The sequence below is a fragment of the Cavia porcellus genome, unplaced genomic scaffold (assembly GCF_034190915.1).
Source record: "Cavia porcellus strain 051 isolate PalLab524CR breed Dunkin Hartley unplaced genomic scaffold, mCavPor4.1 scaffold_26, whole genome shotgun sequence".
NCBI lineage: Eukaryota > Metazoa > Chordata > Mammalia > Rodentia > Caviidae > Cavia > Cavia porcellus.
In genome coordinates, this window is record NW_026947509.1 from 42145846 (window position 1) to 42167975 (window position 22130).

Sequence of the window (22130 nt, forward strand, 5' to 3'; positions counted from 1 at the left end):
CAGTGTTGGAGGTAGAGGGTAGTGGGAGGTGTTTTGGTCTCAAGGTTCTGCCCTCAACCATAGTTTAATGCTATTATAAAAAGAGATGGAGGGAACTGTTTCACTTCTTGCTTTCCCTGCCTTTCCCCCTTCTAACTTGTGATGACATGGCAAGAAGGCCTTCATCAGATGCCACCATCTTGATACTGAGCCTCCAGAATTGTGATCTAGTAAACATTTTTCATTACAAATCACATAGTGTGTGGTACTCTGTTATATCAGCACAAAACATACTAAGGCAATAATCTTTCCATTTAAATATCTTAATTATAGCTGCAAAATCCTTTTTGCCACTTAAACTAGCATTCACATGGTTCAGGAATTAGGATATGGATATCTTTGGATGGATATCTTTATTCTATCACACCCATACATAGATACACATTATGTGTACAAAACGCCTGAAGTACATCAAAAAATTAATGGCTTGATTATCTTTACGCTAAGAACTTAAGGTGATTTTAATGTTTACATTTTTGTGTTTGATCAGTATTTCCAATTTTCAAAAGTGATCTTGCTTGAATTTTTGTATTTATAGAGAATATCAACAACAAAACAGTTCAATAAATATTTCTATGGGAGATGCCTTCTATTTCCTGGCCCTGCTTTCTTCTTTTCACCCTGAGACAGCATGTCTCCTTTGGAATTGCTCCTCCCAATCTCACCCCAACTCAAATGGGAGGTTTTAACCAGAGGGGACAGTGTGTGATCCATACTGGAGTAACTAGAGACATCATTTCCCCCCCTTTGCTTTAACTGAAATTAGGAGAAAAAGTAGTTCTTTTCAAATAGGCATTCAGAAAGAGGAAAAACAGAAAATACTAACAGTGATGTTTCTAACATTGTAGAAAACATAAGGGCAAAGCAGAGATGAGGAATATCAGGAGGGAGAAATCTGATGCTATTGGCATCCTTGATAGAGTCTCTGAAGACAAGTTATATTTTTGTCCTTTCCTGGGTATGGATTTGTAAGCCAATATATTCCACTATATTACTGGTGTTTCTATCATTTACATGAAGAGTTGGAATTAAAATAGATAGGAATGCAACAATTCCCTGTTGCCTGTAACTGTCTCAAATTAGCTTCTCTGACTGGCTTCAAAGCTGTCCACATCCCCTCCTTCTCTGCTCCCATTTCATTCTGGCTTCTCATCTTTTCATGCACAGTGCATGGAGTTTCTTTGTCTTGTCTTTCTTCTTGCCTGGATTATCTCTCCTCTCTTCTCTGCTCATCCCTCTCCCAGCCACCTCCAGTATGCTCCTCTGAAACATCCTAAAAATCATTCAGAAAAAGGTTCTTGTGGATATTCATAATAGTTCATAATATGAAAGTCCTGTACCATGCATTCTGTACCTATGTCCACTTCTTAAGTTTGAGATCACTCCAAAAAAAAGTCATAAAACTTATGAAGACAAGAGCTGTACTATATATTACAAATTGTGCTCATTGAGCTAGCTGTACATGTTGACTGATTAAATCACATGGTAAACAGAAACTCAGAGATATTAATGGATGGTCAGTCCTCCACAAAAAAGACAGCATAGTGGACTGATACATTGGAGGACAGATTCCTAACATCAAGCTATCATCTTTATGTTGCATGTTTTTCATCTTTTCCACAGAGGTAATTTAAGAATGGGGAGTAAGATCTGTGGAAAAAGAGAAAGCCAGACTTGTTTAGCTGTGAGAAAAAAACGGAAGAGAAGCAAACAATTTTAACATTTGTGATAAAAGATAGGGTTCTTCCTCTCTAGGAATGAAGACTGAAGTAGGGAATAAGTGTATAACTACATAATGGAAATCAATGTGCATAGATAGATTTGTCACCATAAGGGGGGGTCAATGAAATAAATTCCAAACTTTGTATAATGTAGTTCTATAGAACTAAAATGCAAATCTTTTGAAAATAGGTTAAGGATGATACTGCCTAAAGATAGAGTTGAACAAGATGATCACAAAAAATTCTTGTAAACTCTAAGGTTCTATCTTATAAAATTTTAGTCTTACATAAAAAAGTTTAAATAGTATTTATCTTAGTTACTTTCTTATCACTAATGACATAACCATTGAGTATCATGCTCCCATGAATCAATTACCTCCTCAAAGCCCTACCTATAAGTGCATGATGATTTGGGGAGACATCCCCAAACCATAACATCCTACCCTGGTTCCCCAAAACTCATGTGTACTATTAAAATGTATTTAGTTCATCTCTAAGTGTTACCAAAGTCCTAATAGTTTTAGCGTTGCTGAAAAGTCCAGTGGCTCCTCTGAGATTTAAGACAAACTTTTAACAGTGAGACCCTGTAAAAATCAAAAGAAAGTTAAAACTTCTGACATACAAAGGCTCAGAGTTCTCATTCCAAAAAGGAAAAATAGAAGAATAGAAAGCAAGACCAAAACTCAGCAGGGGAAACATTAAATCCTGTAGTTCCATGTCTAGCACCTGGGGCAAGTTGTGATGAGATGTAAACTCCAAAGGATTTGTGTGGACCCATACCTGCCATACTGCCAGTGGTTGAAGCCCTCATGGCTTCTCTCTTGGGCTGTCTTTGCTTACTCTTTGAAACTTTCCTCATACGTTCCATGTTACTGCCTTTTCTAACATCCTGGGGGTTCCTGAACTTTCAATTTTACTCTCACAGCTTCACATACCACATATTACTTGACCTCCGAAGTCTTCTTCTGAAATCTGAGTGGAAGCCTTCCTGACCCCAGAACTCTTGCATTCTTCATGCAGCTAAAATTAGCACCATGTAGATGACACTAATGTTTATCACCACCTGGATCAGTAGCCAGACTTCCATCTATCATGACCATGGCAATCTCTGAATGCCTGGATAGGTGAATACTATAAATTAAATAACAAGGAAGAGGAACAAATTCCCTACACAGCTGCCATTCTGTAGGTCATGCCCTGGGCTCTCTCCTCAAAGCAAAATCTTTTACCTTTGGGATTTTGAGCCTGTGGAAGGTAATTCTTCACATTCTTCGAAGTCATTTTTTCTAGTATCCTGTTTCAAAGTACTTCACTTCTGTTTAATGGTAGTATTTTCAGCAACCAATTATCTCTGCTTCATCTTTGCAGGCCCCAACTTTACTACAGCTTTCTGGCAAAACTCAAAACCTTTAAAATCATTCTGTTGGGCCATTTTCTCTTGGTTCTCAGTAAAGAGATGGCTAAAAGCCCTCAGAGTACTCAAGCCATAAGCCTGAATGTTTGGCTGCTTTAAAAGTTCTCTAGCAGATTAATCCATTTCCCTTAATCCTAATCTCCTTCAAAGTCTCATAACACAAACAAAATATAGACAAGTTTTCTCCTAAAACATAACACATATGGCCTGAATCCAGCTGCTAATGCAGTCCTTATTCTCATCTGAAACCTCCTAAGCCTAGACTTTACCAGCTGCACTTCTAAGCTCTGACCAGAATTTCCCATCAAGTTTGGTTTACATTTCAGGACTGCATCTCCAGCCAGCAGCTCCAACCAATTGCAAACTTTTCCTTGGAACCAGTTTCAAAGACTTCTGAACCACATGGCCAAGTAGTGTCACAGTGATGACCCCAATCCTGGTACCAAAATCTGTTTTAGTTACTTTCTTGTTGGTGAGATACAATACTTCACACTCACAAGTCTAAAGAGGACAGGTTTATTTTGGCTCACAGTTTGTAGACATTTCAATAGTCAACTGGTGAAAGAGAGAGAAACAGAGGTACTCTTCCAGGCCTACCCCCAGTGACCTATCTCCTCTAATCAGGCTTCACCCCCAATATCACATTTAGCAATAAACTCATTATTGGACTAATCCACTGGTGAGCATCACACTTCCATCATCCCAAAGCTCTCCCTATAAGCACATGAAGTTTTGGAGGGACACCTGAATATAAACCATAATAGTATTTAAATATTACAACATTAAGGGCTGGGGGTTTAGCTCAGCGGCATAAGCGCCTGCCTTGAAAGCAGGCAGTCACGAGTTCGATCCCTGGTACCGATAAAAAGGAAAAAGACAAAAAAAAAAAAAAATTACAACACTGTATGCAGATGCTTTTTATCATTTCCTTCATGAAATGAGACTCTTATTCCAGATACATACAGGAATACATTTGCCTGATATGCTTATCTGTTTAGCTGGGAAAACTGAACTATGCCAAGATATAACACTATTCCTGCCTTTGAAATTATATTTTTCTTTATTTTGTATCAAGTGAGAGTATGAACGTTATGTACAAATTACTACTAAAAGCAGTAAACTATATTTGCTGCCTAGACAATAACATTTTCTTAGTGATTGTAATGGGAGGACAAAACAGGTCCCAACTCTTTTTGGTACTATATAGCAAGCACCAATGTTATATATGGCCCAGCTCACTGCCAGGGGGAGGGAGGGAGGAACAGGGAGATCAGAGAGCACTTTTAGGGAAAATCAAACAATCCTGTATGATGCCATAAAGGTAGATACATGCCATTATACATGTCAGAATCCAAAGGATTACAACACAAAGAGTGAATCCTGAAGTAAACTATGAGTTTAGTGAAAAAAGTCTTGATGTTGATTCCTCCATTGTAACCAGCGTACTACACTAATTTAAGATGTACGAGTGTCTTAGGATCTTAGCTATTTTTCATCACTAAGACAGGGTACCTGACACTGCGGAAAGAGGGAAACATTTATTTTGGCTCACAATTGGTTTTAGTCCATAGTCAGCTGGCTCTCAGGGCAGCATGGCAGGCAGACAGGAAGCAGCAAGTGATCAAAGGAGCATGAGGAGTATATACACTTCCAGCCCATGTACACGGTGACCACTCTTACTACCAGGCCTCACCTCAATGACATACCCGGCTATAAACTCATCAGTGTCCTAGCCCAGCATCACACATCTGTGACCCAGTCAGTTCCCAAAAACCGCCTATGAGCACATTAGGGGTACGTGTAGCTATCAGCCTTAACAAGAAGAAACTGAAGACGGAGAGTATGTGACTCATTCCACTCATTTTTTTTTATAGTTGCCCTAAAAATTGTATGTTTAGAAGAAAAGTGACTCTAAACACCAGAATTAAGTGTCACTCAGAGAAAAGAAGATAAATATAAACCAACAACATTGCTCTTTTGTTAAGAATGTTACCTATACTGGCCCACATCTGTAATTCTAGCCCTCTGAGAGGCTGAGGTGGGAGGATTTCAAGTTCAAGCCCAGGCTGGGCAACTTACCAAGTTAGCAATAACCTGTCTCAGACAGACAGGCAGGCAAGCAGGCAGACAGAGAAAATAACAGCTAGGGATGTAAGTTAGCGTAATTGCCCTGTGCTCAATCTGCAGTGTGGCAACAAACAAACAAACAAACAAATATATATGCATATGTGTATATATAAAAATATTCAATAGCTATCTATAATAAATTGTTGTTTCCCAATCTTTTAAACATCCGAGAAAATTTTATTCCTGGGATTATCAATATCTCACTGGAAATGAATTAAACATGAAGCCAAGCTTAAATTTTGTGAATTTGTTTTACCATAACTCAACTCGAAAAAAACCAAAATGTCCTCCATACATAACTGAAAGTGTTTGTGGCACATTTTCCCTTTGCCTTTCCTACCTCTATTCTGCAACAATGTGGTGGCCTGCACTGTGGAATAAAAAGCTATTTTTGGCAGTAAGGTTGGCTCCCAATAGTAGCTAACATTTTCATTCACTGTTCTTGTCATTTTGCTGTCTTTTGAATTTGAGCAAATAATGGGTTTACCCAGTGCTTCATAAGGCACGATTCCCTTAGAGCTCCTCCTTCTCTAATGGACTTCACAGCCTAATGCAGAAGTTGGACGTTGAGCATCAGTAAAGGCAAGGGAAAGAAAGGCTCTGAATATAGAACTGGGTATTCAGTTGCACACTGAAAGCTTCCTATGTATTCTAACATCACATTCTCAAATGAGCACAAATAGCTCTTAAGTGTGATTCATGGCAGTAAACAAAACTGAATCTAAAGTCTCAGTTGCTGGTGTAAAGGACTGTAATCTTTTTCTGTAAGGGAAGGATGCATGTTTTGTTTTGCAGTGCTTTCTGGCCCTGAATCTCGATTCTCAAGTGCTCCTGTGTGCAGAAATATCTTGTTTCTTTGTTTTCTTGAATGTATTTAATTTTGGCCAAGCTTCCCTTCCTAGAGTAGGCCAGGAAACAAACCACAGTCATTGCTGAGGTTTTCCTCTCTTGTCCTCCTGCGGCTGCCACGGCAGTGTGGAGACACCACTAGGGTCCCTTCCCCATCCGTCCACTGGGGTTCTGCTGAAGCGTTCACTCTAGCAGTCCTCAGAGCGAGTCCCTTGGTCTGAAGAGCGCACTGCTGTCATCCACTGAGGACAGGAGTCTTTCCTGCGCAGGGAGCGCATAGGCACCTCTAGGCAGCACTGGGCAGGAGAAAGGCAAGTGCAAATGTGTGTCACTTCTTAGGCACACCCACCCACCTCCTGGAGAGCAAGCCCAGTTCCTTTTTCCCTCCAGTGGATTCAGCATGGACCAGTCTGTGGATTTTTGAGGTTGGAAATAAAACCAAGAAGAGAAGTGTCTTTCAAACAACTTCCGCTTTCCTCCTTGTGATATATTAATACTCACTGAAGGTAAGAAAGCATGGGGCCTGATATCTCCTGAATATAGAATGCAGAAGAGGAAAAGACACCAAGAAAGCTATAAATATACAGTTTTAAGACATCATTCCTTGTGTGTGTGTGTGTGTGTGTGTGTGTGTGTGTGTGTGTGTGTGTATTTGTGTGTGTTTCAGACAGAACTTTACTATGCAGGTCAGGCTAGCCTTGAACTCATTTTGTAGCCCAAACTGGCCTCTAATACTGATCCTCCTGCCTCAGCCTCCCTAGTCCTGGGACTGCAGGCATGTGCCACCACATCCAGCCTTAAGACATCATTCCACATCATCACACTGTCCAAGCCTGCTCAGCTGAGTAACCAGGGAGAATATTTTGCCTGAGGACTTAAGGTAAGAGTCAGTTGCCAGTAAGCTACTTGATACACTTCTACTGTTTCTTTCTTTGTCTCTTTTTTTTTTTTTTTTTTTTTTTTTTTGGTACTGGGGATTGAACTCATGACCTTGTGCTTTCCAGGCAGGCAGTTATGCTGCTGAACTAAATCCCTTGCCCTTACACTTCCATGTTTTCTACATAGTGTTAGGGACATGAGTAGCTATACCCTGAATCAACTGATCAAGTTGGAAAATTTCAGTAAAGTGGAAAATTTCATGGAGAGCCTGACTCCTTTACAAAATGTTTCTGAGAATGTGATTTAGCGAGTTACCATTATTTTGCAACAATCAACAGATGATTTGTAGCAAATCTTCTCATAGATATTTATATCTAACTCACATTTCTAATCTTTTTTTAAATTCTTAAAATAGTTTGGCAAAGGCAAGGCAAAGGGATTACTGCAAGTTCGAGGTGAGCCTGGACTGCAAAGGGAGTTCAAGGTCAACCTTAAACTACATAGTGAAATCCTATCTCAAAAAGACCAGGGCAGGGGAGAAAAGTGAGGGAAATCATTACTAGTGTAAAAGTGATGTTTGCAACTTTTATAATAACCCTTGCTCTATAATTACTATTTTTCTTTACTAGAAGCTCATGAGTTGACAAAGGGAAATAGGAGTTTCCATTTTGTATTCTCTGTTCCTCTGCTCCAGTTTTGGCTACATTTGTGCATGTGATAGCAATGCTAAGTAGCAGTTATAATTGGAATGTTGGATAACGCGGGTGAGTAAAATACATACATTGTGCAGCTTCTTGGCTGTTACCACAACAAATAATGAGAAACCACAAGAGCTTCTGATGTATTTTTCCACAGAAGGGCCGTCTTTCAAATGTGGACTATTTGTTAAAATTCTACTCTGTACTAAGTAGATTATTTTTTCATAAATATTTTTTATCATCTTTTTAATTTATATTTCATGCCTATATTTGGGTAACAGAAAGATTTTTTCCCCCAAGTGTTAATCAAAGGGACCTTTCGTTAAATATCAGCATTTATTTAAACTGCTCATTCTTTAGATCAGATTTCCTTAAACTTATACAGAAGAAGATATGTACATTTTCCATCAATTAGGCTGTTCTGTATGTCATGCTTCATAGCATCAGGGACATTGAAACTGTACACATGGCAAGCTAATAAAAAAGATTATTCATTCTCTTTGTAATGTAATGTACTTGATTTCTTTTTAAGATTCAAGAAAGAGAAGGAAAATTTTTTTCCTCCCATGTTCTGTAAGCAGCATAGCAACTAAAGAACAAATCATTGACATGTGACTTTTTGTCACTTACAAACTCCTAGAGAGTCATATAGTATTATAGAGAGAATTAGAGATGATTCCTTTGGATGTTTGCTTTTCCCTTATCTTTCACTTTCATCAGGGCATTTGTGCATTCAATCTTTTATTGAGGGCTTACTATGTATTAGGTATCCTCCTTGAAATAGAAGAACAAATGCAGTCTAGGGCTGAAACACTGAATTATGTTCTGAAAACCACTCTGGGAACTCAGGCCTATTGACCAACGTGGCTTGGGGGGGGAGGGGGTTGTGCATGGCTGGAGTAGGGGTTCAGAGAAATGACCTGGCATGAAGTGAATGCCTGATGGGGGGAATTTGGCTCAGGCAACAGGAAGCTGTTGAGCTGAGTACATAGTCATTTAGAGCAGTGAACAGCAGCCTGGGCAGGAGGTCATCATAGGGAGGCCAGGAAGTGAGTAACACTGTCCTGGTGTGGATCTAGGATTCTGGATGCTGTTTCATTTTCCAGGGTGACAAGAGCAATGTAGATTTTAGGTCTAGAGTGACTAGTGTGAGGGCTACAAAAAATACTATCATTTGCCTTCCAATTGCTCCCACTCCTTACTCCCCAGCTGTCAGGGGTAGCCGTGTGATCCAGTTCTGATCCAAGAGATATTCAGGAGTATCCGCTGAGAGCAAGGGGAAGACTTCTGGGGAAACTCTTGCTTCTCTGATAAAGAAATAAGTACAACTAGCAAGACTCTCCTCTCTTTCTTTTGTTCTGGCCTTAAATATAAATATGCTCAATGCTGCCTCAGGGTAGTGGAGCAAGAAGAGAAAAACATGCTGGCCATTGACACTGACCAGCCATAGCCCCAGCTATGAACGACCTGAGTCCAGACTTGTCATGTGACAGAAATGAATACTTCGATTAGGTCATGGTTAGGATTTCTGTTGCTTACAACCAATCACATTTTAGTTGAAATAGAAACTAAAGTAAAATTTCCATGAAAACTAAGGAAATGGGAGTTGGGTCTCAATCAGAAGTAAGAGATAAGAGTAAGAGATAAGAAACATGGAGAAATAGGCATAACTCAGTATTAGGACAGGGCATGTGTCCAGACAGCATGAGTGGCGGAGGGCTAATTTTCAGGCTTCTTAAAGTCCACTGTGCCTGGAAACATGATTGGACTCAGACTTATGGAGAAGGATAAGAGGTCTAAGGGCATGGAGAGTTTGAGGAGAAAGAAGCAGTAAATGTCTGCCTTTCACTTAATAAGTTTTTCTTAAAATTTTATCCTATTGTTTGAAAGCTCTAAGATAATGTCTTTCACTGCGTAAGCCAACAGAATAAGCACAATTTTTCTGGAATTCTTAAGAAATCACAGTTTATTTCTCTTAAGAAGTTGATTAAAATGGCTATTAAAGTGATGGATGTAAAACAAAAATGTGAGTCAAGAGAAATTATAGGACTAACATGTATGAAGCCCTTGATTCAGTCCAAAGAAGTCTAAGTACAATGTGAATATAGTATTATATTAGCTAAGAATATGAATCTTATTCAAAGATGGTTGGGATCTTAATTATTAAAAAGTAGAAATACCATAAGAGGGATAAGACGTAGGAAAATAAGACATCATTTGAGTATATATGACCATTAATCACAACATGTCAACTTGACTGGATTAAGAAACTCCTGGCAGATTGGTGGAGGGTAGTTTTGAGCATGTATATGAGGTATTTCCAGAGCTGATTGGCACGTAGGCCAGAAGACTGAGGTGCTGAAGACCTACTCCAGTTGTAGGTGGCACCAACTAACAGGCTTGTATCCTGGATGGAATGAAAAGGGAAAGAAGTAGGATGCTGGTGTGTTTTTGAAGAGCTTAGGCCACTTGAGCAGATGTGTCAAGCCTGTGGACATCAGTCTTTAGTTTCTTGAGCCTCCCAAGCAGTTCCAGTGCAGATTGATACCAGCGACTCTCCCAGGACCTTCCAGACTTTGGGCTGATGCTGATCCTCTTGTTTTGCAGCTTCATCTTCCTGGGCTGGACAGCTACTGGGCCCTCCAGCTCTCTGGCATGCAGATAGTCATTGTGGACTCTCCTGACTCTAATCCTGTAAGTCAGCCTAGTAAATTTCCCTGCAAAACTCTCTTTATATTCTAGATTGATTCTGTTCTTTTAGGGAGCCTTAACCCATACATATTTTGGTACTAAGAATGATTTTAGAGAAACAGAATTGTAAGGATGAAATTCTCTAATTGATTTAGTAGCCCCTGGAGTTGGCTCTCTAATTTAATACGAACTAAAATTGTCATGGTCTCTCCTTCTGATGATGTAGGGTATCAGTAGTCAGTGGTGTGACATACAACACAGATCCATCTGATTGTCCAAATTCACTGCTTGTGAGATACAGGGAATTAGGGACTCTATACACAATACTTTTGAACAGTTTTAGAAGTCAAAGAAATGTAGCAATGTTGGATGGTTGCTCTTAACATCTTTGGACAAACTACAAAAGGAAGAGAATGAGTTCAAAGATTTAAACTCCTAGCTCCAGAAATACATAAATGATCTAAAGGCTTCTAAGTGTCTCCCATAACTTTCTTCCCATAACCAGAGGATAAAAATTGCAAAATACCAAACACAAGCCCTCAGGATGAAACAGAATGAAGCAGAATATAGCACATGAATAATGCTCAATCTCAAGGGGTATCTGCAGGTAAAGTGAGAGTGCTGATTGGACAAGAATGGCATCCTGCACATTGAGATGCAGGGGGCTGGGAGGAACCCAATGAGGCTGGGGACACTGAGCTCCACTCTGATGGGGGGTTATTTTGCCAGAGAAAGAAATTCCCCCACCCTCAGTGGAACAGGCATCCTCACCTCCAACCCGTGTGGCGCTGACCTTGCCACCTCACCCGAGGAAACATCCTGTGTGGCTCGCAGGAGTAGTAACAACCTTCCTTGATGTAGTTTCCAAGGAAGACAATACCAAGGCTCCTCAAGATCCACCCTTCCCATCTGCTTTTGTCTCCAGTCTACCACCAGGTTCAAATCTCACAACCTCCTAAAAGTGTGGACCAGGAAGAGATATGCTGCACCCCTAAAGAACTTGAGCTTTCTAATCCTTACAAGGCAAACGTGTAGGGGTCAGATGTGGAAATGAATTTTAAGGTATGGGAATGTGAGAGAAACACAACCCTGGATCAGACTGAATTTTTTTTTTTTTTATCGGTACCAGGGATCGAACTCCCGACCGCCTGCTTGCAAGGCAGGTGCTTATGCCGCTGAGTTAAATCCCCAGCCCTTCAGACTGAATTTTTTGATGTGGGCTCAGTAAGCAGAGATGTCACATTTAATGTCATAACTTGTGGAGTTTTTTTTTTAACGCTAATAGTTTATTTGATTGGTAAGTTGAAATATATATCATAAAATGACTCACTGCAGTTGAGCTGGAGATGCCTCATATTCCTTGGTTTACTGTTAATGAGAGTATTTACAGGCTCAGGGAAATAGGAATGCTGACATGGATTTTCTTGGAAAAACTATTACTCCTCACACTAGGAGGGTCCGGAAAACGTACTCTTCACTGAAGAAACAGTTTCGTGAAGGAAGCACCAGTGTACTTGAACAGCTCTGTCATTGCTATACCTTGTATGGCAGATCTTACAGTGGAGACCACAGTCACTCAACTGCGAAACCTGAGTGCAAATGTATAATCGCATTCCCGAGTTAGAGGACCAAAGTAGCATCACCCAACCACCAAAGGCAAGATCAGCTTACTTGCCATAATGAAAGCAGAGACAAAGCAATGATTAGAATAGGCTGCCTTGTGTTTCCTATGGTATTGGCTCATTAAACATGGTGTTCCCAGAAGTGAAATAGGAAGACTCAAGTTTTTGCTGGCTTTAAACAGAACAGAAAAATTCCAGGGCAAATCAATAAAAATCTGTCTAAAATCTTAACCACAGAGAATCACATCCCCCAGTGAGTTCCTAGATTTGAACCAGCTTACAGACCCAGAACTCCCTGAAGGATAAGAAGGTTGGGTCCACTTGAGAAAGGACCTGGCACATCATAAAAAAGTTATACTATTAAAACCTTTCCCATCCTTTCTTAGAGAAACCTATTGTCTTTTACTAGTGTGACCACACATTGAGGAAAATCAAATGATCTGATAGTTTTGGGACTACTGGACACTATTGAACTAACACTGGTTTTGGGAGATCTGAAACATAACTGTGGCCCTCCCACAAGAATAGGAGCTTATGGAGGTCAGGTGATCAATGGAAGTTGCCAGGGTATGACTCACACTGAGTTTATTGGGTTGCCAAATCCATTCTTTAGTCATTTTTCTTTTCTTTTTTTTTCCTTAAGTGGTGTCAGGGATCGAACTCATGACTGCTTGCTTGCAAGGCAGGCGCTTATGCTGCTGAGCTAAATCCCCAGCCCCATCTTTAGTCATTTTTCTGAGTTCTAGAAGGCCTAACTGAGATGGATATACTCAATACTTGGCAGAATCTCCATTTTGGTTTTCTAACCCACAGAGTGAGGACTGTTATGGTGGGAAAGGCCAATGGAAGCCATACAGTTGTCTGTACCTGGGAAAATAATAAGTAAAAAACAATATCCCACCCCTGGAGGGATTGCAGAAATTAGTATCACCATCAAAGACTTCAGAGATGCAGAGGCAGTGTTTTCCACTACATCCCATTTAACTCTCTTATCTGGCCTGCAGAGGACGAACAGCTTAAGACCTCCAAGTGAGGAATGTGGCACCTCCAAAATCCAAACAGGCCAGCTAGGCCTTGTCCCTCTCTCTTGGTCATAGGAGGAGCCAGGTGCAACAATTTACCCTTCATTTCAGAAGGGAAATTTCTGCATGCCCTGCACCAGTAGGTTCCTAAAACTTCACTGAAGCAGTGATGGATCTTGGAGAATGATAGTTGACCATCATAAGCTTAATCAAGTCTGGATTTCAGTTCCGGTTGTGTACAGAAATGGGTTCCTCACCTGAAAAGATTAACATATCTCTTCATACCCAGTATGGCAAGTGCCCCTTTCTCCATACTTACTAGAAGGTAGGTCCACTGGAAGCAATTTGCTTTCAGCTGGGAGGCCAGCAATACTTTCACTGTCTTACCTCAGGGGAACTGAACCCTAGCCTGACATCACAACTAAGTTCAAGGACTTTAGATCACTTTTCTCTCCTACAAGGTATCACACTAGTCCATCACATTGATGACATTATGCTGATTAGATCAAGTGAGCAGAGAGGTAGGAACTACTCTGGACTTGTTGGTAAAGCATTTGCATGCCAGATGGTAGAAAATAAATCCATCTAAAAGTCAAGTGTTCTCTGCTTCAGTGAAGTTTTTAGGAGTCCAGTGGTGCAGGGTGTGCAGAGATCTCCCTTCTAAAGTGAAGGGTAAATTGTTGCTTCTGGCCCCTCTTACAATCAAGAAGGAGACAATGCCTAGTGGGCCCATTTGGATTTTGGAGGTGGCACATTAGTCACTTGGAGGTCTATTTATTGAATGGCTTAAAAAGCTTCTCGTTCTGTGTGTGGTCCAAAACAAGAAAAAGACTGCCAACAGGTCCACTCTGCTGTGCAGGCTGCTCTACCACCTGGGCCATACAATCCAGCAGATCCAGAGCTACTTGAAGCAGCAATGGCAGGTAAGGAAGCCTCTTCTTCCATCTGGCGGAAAGGGCTCGAGCCACAGATACATTGAACCTAGGTCCCCTATCACCTATGAGAACAAAAGCTGCATGCCAGTTATAAATACCACACAGAGAACAAGGAACAAGAATTCAGTCCAGCAGGGATCTTGCCACACTTATCACACAGGAAAATAATTAACTCTTCATTAGAGAATGTACAGGCTATGAAGAGCCATCAGAGCCTCATTGTAGTCCAAGAGGAGTTTATATTTGTAATTCCAAGGACAAGTTATTGGAATTGCAGTAAGTAAATTCTGACCTACCACTTCCAGTGCAACCCATGGTGAGAATAGAGACAAAGATGTGTCTGTAATTGTGGGGAACACAGGAGGGTCCTGAGTCCAGTTGGAACAGTGGCTAACCTGAACGAAGGCCACAACCCAAGGTTAAACCTGGGTTTTATTAATTTGTGAAGAGCAGAGTGGCTCAGGGATGAGGGACTGTGAGAGTGGTGGGAGGTATATGAGTGCTGTGAACTGGGCTGGGTAGGAGGCACAAAAGCACTTCTGCAATATGCAGAGAGAGGTGCAGAAGAGTACCAGGTTCCTGTAACAGGTGGCCTCTAGTGTGGAGGACTCTGCATAACACAGTTGCAGGAAGCATCTTGTGGTCTTGGTTGGTTGCCTCAGCTTTGATGTCTTTCTCTTCTGCCCTGAGACATCACATCACAGCCTGTTTCTCCAGGCTCAGTCCCCACTGACAGCAGAGGTGTCTCGGCCTAGCCCATGCTTAGTAGTAGAAAGGTATAGGCAGATGTCACTGACCTGTTTCCTCGCTTCAAAGGCTACACATCAGTGCCTCAGCTGGACCCATGAGCATTGCTTAAAGCCAGTTGAGGGGGTGGGTAGTATCCTCTGTACATATCAACACACGGAATTAGGACTGGGTGTAGCCAAAATAGAGACAAATGGTCTTTTTCCAAGGGGATTTTCCAGTCCACATGGTCCTCCACTCAGGCCATTCCAGGATCTACATAAAGATAGCTTTACCTGTTTGATTATGCCTGATGCTCCTTTCTTTGACAACCCCTTTCATCAGCAATTAGAGATAAAAGACAAATAAATGCTCAGTTGAAGAGATACATTGAAACTCATTAATACCATTAAACTAACTAATAAACCTAAGTGATTCAGTAGTAAAAACTACTGGATCCTTGAAGTGGATGATGAGGGGCCACAGGGAGTAGCAAGACTGAAGTGAGTCTTACTAAAAAGGGGTAATGCAGATGCTAAAGGCAAGTGTCATTTATTCTACTTAAGAATATTGTTTTTGTCCCAGCACTCATGAAGAAACTAGGGTAGGCAGATTGCTACGAGTTTGAGGCCAGCCTGGGCTATAAAGTAAGTTCAAGTCCAGCCTGAACTGTATGATGAAAAGCTGTCTCAAAAAGACAAAAGAAGCCAGGCATGTGGTGCATGCCTGTAATCCCAGCACTTGGGAGGTTGAGGCAGGAGAATCCTCATGAGTTGAAAGCCAGTCTGGCTATATAGCGAGTTTAAGGCCAGCCTGCACTACATAGTAAAACTCTGTCTTAAAAAAATTATATATAGCTTTTGGGTGGTGCAATGCATATTTTCCATTATGTAGAAGGGTGTGTATCTTTGTGTGTGATTTAAATTTGGCCAGTTTTGAATTTTGAGCAGTTTCATTCTAGACAGCAGTCCAGATTTACATAGTAGGCTATTATTTAATCATTGTTTATCACTATTTCCATTAGTTAAAATAATGACGATGACAATACAAATGTCAGAGCAGTTTTTTTGTTTTGTTTTTGCTTTTGTTCTTGGTTTTGGTATTGGAAATCAAATTCATGACCTCTCACTTGTCAGGCAGACCCTGTGCCACTGAGCTATATTTCTGGCCTGACAATACAAATGTTCATGTGATCACATATTACTTGTGGCAGAAACACAGGAAGTATACAAATTCAGATGATTTGCTCAGATTGTTTGCTCAATTTCTTCCTCAAACAAGAAGTTGAAATCCTATTTTTCCTCCTTATATTTAGGATGCCCTATTTCTGTTTCATTTTACTTCTTTGGAACTTGTCTCTAAAAACAAACTTAGGAGATTTAATTTTCCATTTTAATATCTACATATCTGTCTTCGACCATCCATCCTGCTACAAGCCAGGGACTGTGAGCAGCTCTGGAGAAGCAGAACAGCAAGGCCTTCAGGACCTTTCAGATGAGAAGGATGGCTGGCACATCAACTAGCATCAGGGTAGGTAAGAGCCTTGGTGGGGTATGGGATGGCATGCAGGGTACTGGGTGGCCCTAGGAAAGGTGCCAGTCCTAGGAGGGTGGGGCTGGGGTGGTGTGCATTCAGAGAAGGCCTCCTCCCAGAAGAAGGGATTTCTGTAGGGAGATCGAAGGGTTACCCAGGCATGAGAGAGAGAGAGAAAGAGAGAGAGAGAGAGAGGGAGAGAGAGAGAGAGAGACAGACAGACAGACAGACAGACAGACAGACAGAAGTGGAGACATGCACAGTCCAGGCACTCTGGCAGTGTGATTCTGTTGTTAGGATCATGAGTTCAAAGCCAGGCCACCTGAGTGTGTGAATGTTGACTCAGCTGCGCTAGAACATTGGACTTCAATACTCTTTGCCTCCATTTCCTCACCAGTAAAAGGAGAGGCTAGAAAAACCTGCCTTCTAGAATTGTGGTGAAGAATAATAAACCTAATATGCACAAATGCATACTTACAAGGACACGGAGCATATAACATGATAGTGAGGGTCCATCATTGTTTAGCTAGCTTGGCAAATGACAGAGTGTGGCCAAGCACACACCTGGGTGCCTCTGTAAGAAGTTTGGACTTTAAAACCATTCACCGGCCCTATTCCCTGAGGATGCACAGAGGAATTATGCACTGAATCGCTGCTTCAAACAGATCACGCTGCTGTAGTACAGACTTCCGCTGAGGCGCTGAGAGGAAGATGGGCTTCTTGATTCTTCCCTGGCCCGCAGAGTGGGAGGAGGAGGTCAGCAGCAGAGGCCAAGGGGAACAGGAGCGGCTGGAAAGTGATGAGTTCATAGCTGGCTTCAGGGGGGGCTGTGGAAGCAAGAGCAATTATCCCCTAAACTGCGGGATATTTTGTTCTAAGACAAGAACGTAAGTGGTTAGCATTAGGAGGGTTAGCATGAGGAGGCCAAAGAGGCTGCATAGATTGAGAAGTATCCTGAGAAAGATCATCATGGAAGAAAGGAGGAGAAGAGCCCTCCGAAGATGTGGAGAAGTAACTGGAAAGGCAAGAGAAAAATCCAGAGCCTTTAGTGTTGTGTAAGCCAAAGGGTATCGCCTCAGATCGGTGCTGAGAGAATGCGTGGTGAAACAGGACAGCAGTAGTTACCTGGGACAAGGAGGACTTTGCTCACAGGGGTTTTAGTGAGCTGCCTGCTGGGTCGCCACAGACTGTACTGGACTGGAGGTAAGGAAGGCCAAAGAGTCCAAGAGAGAGGAAAGACTTAGGGGCGTAGATTCGAGAGGACTGTGTTTGCAAGATCAGGGAATCCAAGAAGAAATGGATGCAGTAGAGGCACCTGTGGAGTTGAAAGCACATGAGATTTAAAATGCTGGTGGTAAATAGAGCCCATACAGAGAGGCCATGGAATGAAGTCACTGAAGAGAAAAATGCCTCTGACTAATGGTCTGAAGCTCTGAGTCTGGGTGTCTCCGTGTCTCTGTGTGTGTGTGTGATTAGAGATTGAACTCAGGGCCTTAGTATTGAGCCACACACCCAACCTCTTTTATTTTATTGTTTTGGGACAGGATCTTGCTAAATTACTAAATGGCCCAGACTGAACTCGAATTTGCAGTCCTCCTGACTCAACCCCTCAGGGTACAGAGATTACAGGCAGGTGCCACCACCCTTAGTTGAGGGAATTCCATTCTGGTGGTCATGGCTGTTTTAGGAAGTATGAGACTCTTTGACTCAGAGGTGGAGCAGGAGGTTTGCGGGGAGAGGAAAATGTGACAAAGTATCAGAGTTCTTCGGAGGAAACTTTAGATACTCCAGTAATTTTACAGAGACCACATGAATGCATTTCTACCAGGTAATTTATCCCAGTTGAAAGTTTATGTCAAGAAAAAAGTAAGATGTGCTATGTCCCAAATCCCCACAATGAATGTAATCATGACTGTAAATGTGTAGTAATAATTCTCTAAAAATTACAAAGGCAAGTTTATTTCATACTCATGACTTTTCTGAAGGGGTACACCCGCAGAGATGCACACGTCCAGTGTGCTTTGCTCTGTCTGTTTCTCTAGCCGTCGTTGCTAGGAGCTTGAGTATAGAAATAAGAACAACAGCATTGGGGTCATGTTAGGCGGGAGAAATGAAAGGGGTCTGACAAGAGGGTGGAGGGGACCAGCTGAAGTGGTGAACCACAGATGAAAAGAGAGAAGGTAGGAGGAATTTACGTGATGTAGGGAGGGAATGCATGACCAAATCACAGATCTGGGCCCTATACTGGCACCCCTGAAAGGAGTACACAGCCTGCCCCACAGCAGCTCTGGATGATAGGCGTGGTGAAATCAGCCAACCATATGTGTCCAAAACAAAGGGAAAGAAGCTAGTGGGAAAGTGAGGTATAGCTTTACAGGAAAGGGTTAATATCACCTAGCCTGGTTAACTGCCTATGGTGCCTGAGCGCAGGCAGTATGGATTAGTTGGTCCCCGGGACCCATATTATATTTCGGATACTGCAGCAGTTCTGAGTGCCCTAGATCCTAGGAGCAGTATCATAGGCAGCTAAGCAAGGTAGAAATGTAGTAGGCAGTGGTCAGACAGGGCTGGGCCCTCAAGGAGTGGGTGCAGAAGATGAGAATGCATCAACACTGTGGTCGGAGGACATCTGAAGATTAAAATCACAGTGGCCAGATTTATGTCCTTCCCCAAAGGAAAAATGGAAGTTTGAGATTATAGGTAACACCCTATTGAAGTTCCCCGTTATCTCATTAGGGGTGGGTCATCTTCTCCTACCCACTAAGAGTAAAACCAATAAGATTAAGACTAACACTAAGACTAAAACTATAAATATTAAGACTAAAGTCATGACTAAGACTATACATTATGGACCAAGGTTAAAGATGTCATCCATATGCCTTTGCTACCATTGGATCAATACTGCGGAGGCAATCTTATTGCTTATACTTGCAATCTTATTGACATTGCAGTTTTGATCCATGTTGTATACTGCCTCAGGATTTTGCTCTATGAAAATTCCTTTGAGAAGTAGGCTTGTTGGCAACCCATTTGGGACCCCTCCTGTCTCTCAGGAGCTATACCTATTCCCCGCTCCTTTTCCCCAATAAATTTTCCTACTCTAAACCTCTGTTGTTCCTTAGAATTCATTCTTTGAGTTGGGGAATATGAACTTGGGGTATCTAATGTCTAGCATTTCCCCTATATCAGTAGGCATGGAGTGAAGTCAGCAGCTCCAAGTTTTGGTTCTAGCAGCAGAGTTGGTTCCTTGTTAATTGCATGATGCCTGTAACACAATTTATAGAGAAGAATGAAGTATTACTCAGGGTATTTTAGTGCATTATGCTTTTAGCCACTAATATTCTTGACCCGGGGCTGGGCCCTCTTTGAGGTGGGACCTCTACTTCATTCCCTGGGGCTCTGAGGATGAAATTTATGGCTCTTGCCGTGCAGTTCAATGCTTGCTAAGGTCTGTGTCTCTGATGACCATTTACATCTGTCCACTTCCCTATGATGCCTGATGGCTTCTTTTCTGACACTGAGTCTTCCTGACACTGACCCCTTATCTGTGTAGGCTTCTGCTCAGTGCCTCTACGGTGGACAGTCTCAGAGTTTCTGGTCCTGCAAATTCTCTCCCTTCCCAGGAATGCCCATCTCATGGTAACTGGCCTTCAGTTATTTTCTCTACTCTCTCAACTTTTTCAAAATGTTGCTCCTGCATTGAAATTGTTTTTCCTTTTTTTGTTAGTTATTCTGTCACTGTTTTTTTTTTTTTTTTAATGATTCCCTTTGAAACTACAGTCCACAGAACACTGGTGTGTGGAGTGATAGGAAAAATTTCTATGAAAGGGAAGATGTGCTTTCTGTGGGTGAATGTTGGGGGAGTACTCGTAAATGAAATTAAACAAAATTCTCTACCATAAAACCTCTTGGGCCCTTTAGTAAGTTAAGTTACTTGGAGAGTTTTTAATAAATGACATTTCTCAAACTCACTGCTATAATTTTTGCTCCGAAAGATGCAACAGGCCTTATTTTTGGTGCATGTCTAGTTTTGTCATATACAGCAATCCATTTACTCAGGTACAAAAGTCTACACTTACTCAAACACAGCCGTGTTGTCTTCGGGAACATCATCTTAATTCTCTGAACCCCGAATTCCGGCCTGAATTTTTTGCGATTCCTGTAGAGCCTTGGCCCCAGTCTCTCCTGTTCAGCAACAGAACTCTCCCTAAACGAGCACTTCTTGTCCACGTATCCTGCTCATGGTGCATCCTTACAACACAGGACACAGTGAAATATGGAGATTTGCGTTAGACACAACCATAGCTGTTTGTAATCAAGCATGCATTATGTCTATTCTCCCCCTGGTAACTCAGCAATAAGTCTAGGTTCATCTATTTACATAAATGTTTGCCTCTTGTCCAAAGGTGTCCACTTGGGTATACTTACAGATAATTATAATTCCTATTATCATTTATTTTTAAGTGTTATGTAAATATTATTTATTTATATTCAACCCTATATTATTATTTTACAGTTCAGTGTGTCTATTGTATGTGGCAATGGGTATTCTGACTGATGATCTTAACTGGGGTTTATTTTCAGGCTAGGGCTTATATTATGAACATCCCAAAAAATCAGGAAGGGCTTATTTTTGGGGGAAATGGTGAAGAATTTACTCTCAGGTATACCCTATCAACTTGCAGAATCACACAGCTTGGAAAACTGTTTCAGGGAAACAAGAAAAAGGCCCTATTTAATTATAAATCATGCATTCATTCCTGAATAAACGTATTTCATTCACCCAGTCAGGATTGTGGAAAGCCTGCAAGGCAGAGTGAGGGTGAGCCTCTGGCCTCTCTAATGGAGGTGTGGTCCTGTCCACAGACTTAGACTCTGATCTCCTGCCATAACCGAGTGTCTTAACAAGGATGTTTTACCTTTTACTGGCCCAAGCAAAATTTTGCATTTCTAAAGCAGCGTGAAGGCCTCACACCTGTAATCCCAGGGCTTGCAAGGCTGAAGCTGGAGATGGTCCCATGTTCCAGGCGGCCTGACCCGCACTGCGCGACGCTGTCTCAAATCCCTCCTCCCCGCAAAAAAACTGACATTTCTAACAATTTGAACGGATTGGTGTGGTGGAAAGACATCAGCTTAGAAGCAGAAGGGCTTTGTATAGCCTTTACCTTCTTGGGTTTAGTTTTATTTGTAAAACAGGGATAATAATTCATTAGTTGGTGGGGTTGTGGTTAGGATTAACCGATGTAAGGAAAGTTTTCTGCAGCTGGGTATGGTGGCATGCACCTGTTACCAGCACTTGGGAAGCTGAGACAGGATTGCTGTGAGTTTGGGGCCAGCCTGGGCTACAGAGTGAATTTAAGGCCAGCCTGAATTGCATAATAAGACCCCAGCTTTAAAAAAAAATGTCTGCAAAGGAGTAGAGAATGTAACTTATTTTTTAGAAGTAATGATTACTGAGTGGGAGGAAAACCATGATGGTAGCCTTAACTAACGTTATGAGGAGAGATTCCAGGCTATCTTTTATTTTTTAGTTAATACACCATTTTGGACAGGAAACAATAACATGGATCCAGTCAAATAACAAAATAGTGTCTTATTTTTTAAAATTTAACTTTTTAGGAACTGTAAGGCACTATGAGGTTCCTGCTCTCCTCCAATGCTAGCACTATAATTATTCTTGCAATCCAAAATTTGGGGTGGTGGAGATGTTTCCCTCTGACTACAGATTCACTGAATTGTGTAAGAGGTATATTAAACAAACTAAAAAATTTTAATGTTTATTTTGAAGAAAGCTTATTTGTAAAAACTGGAGTTTTAAAATTATGCATCGGACCCTAAACTGTTATGGAAACCAATTTAATTGCTCTTAGAAAA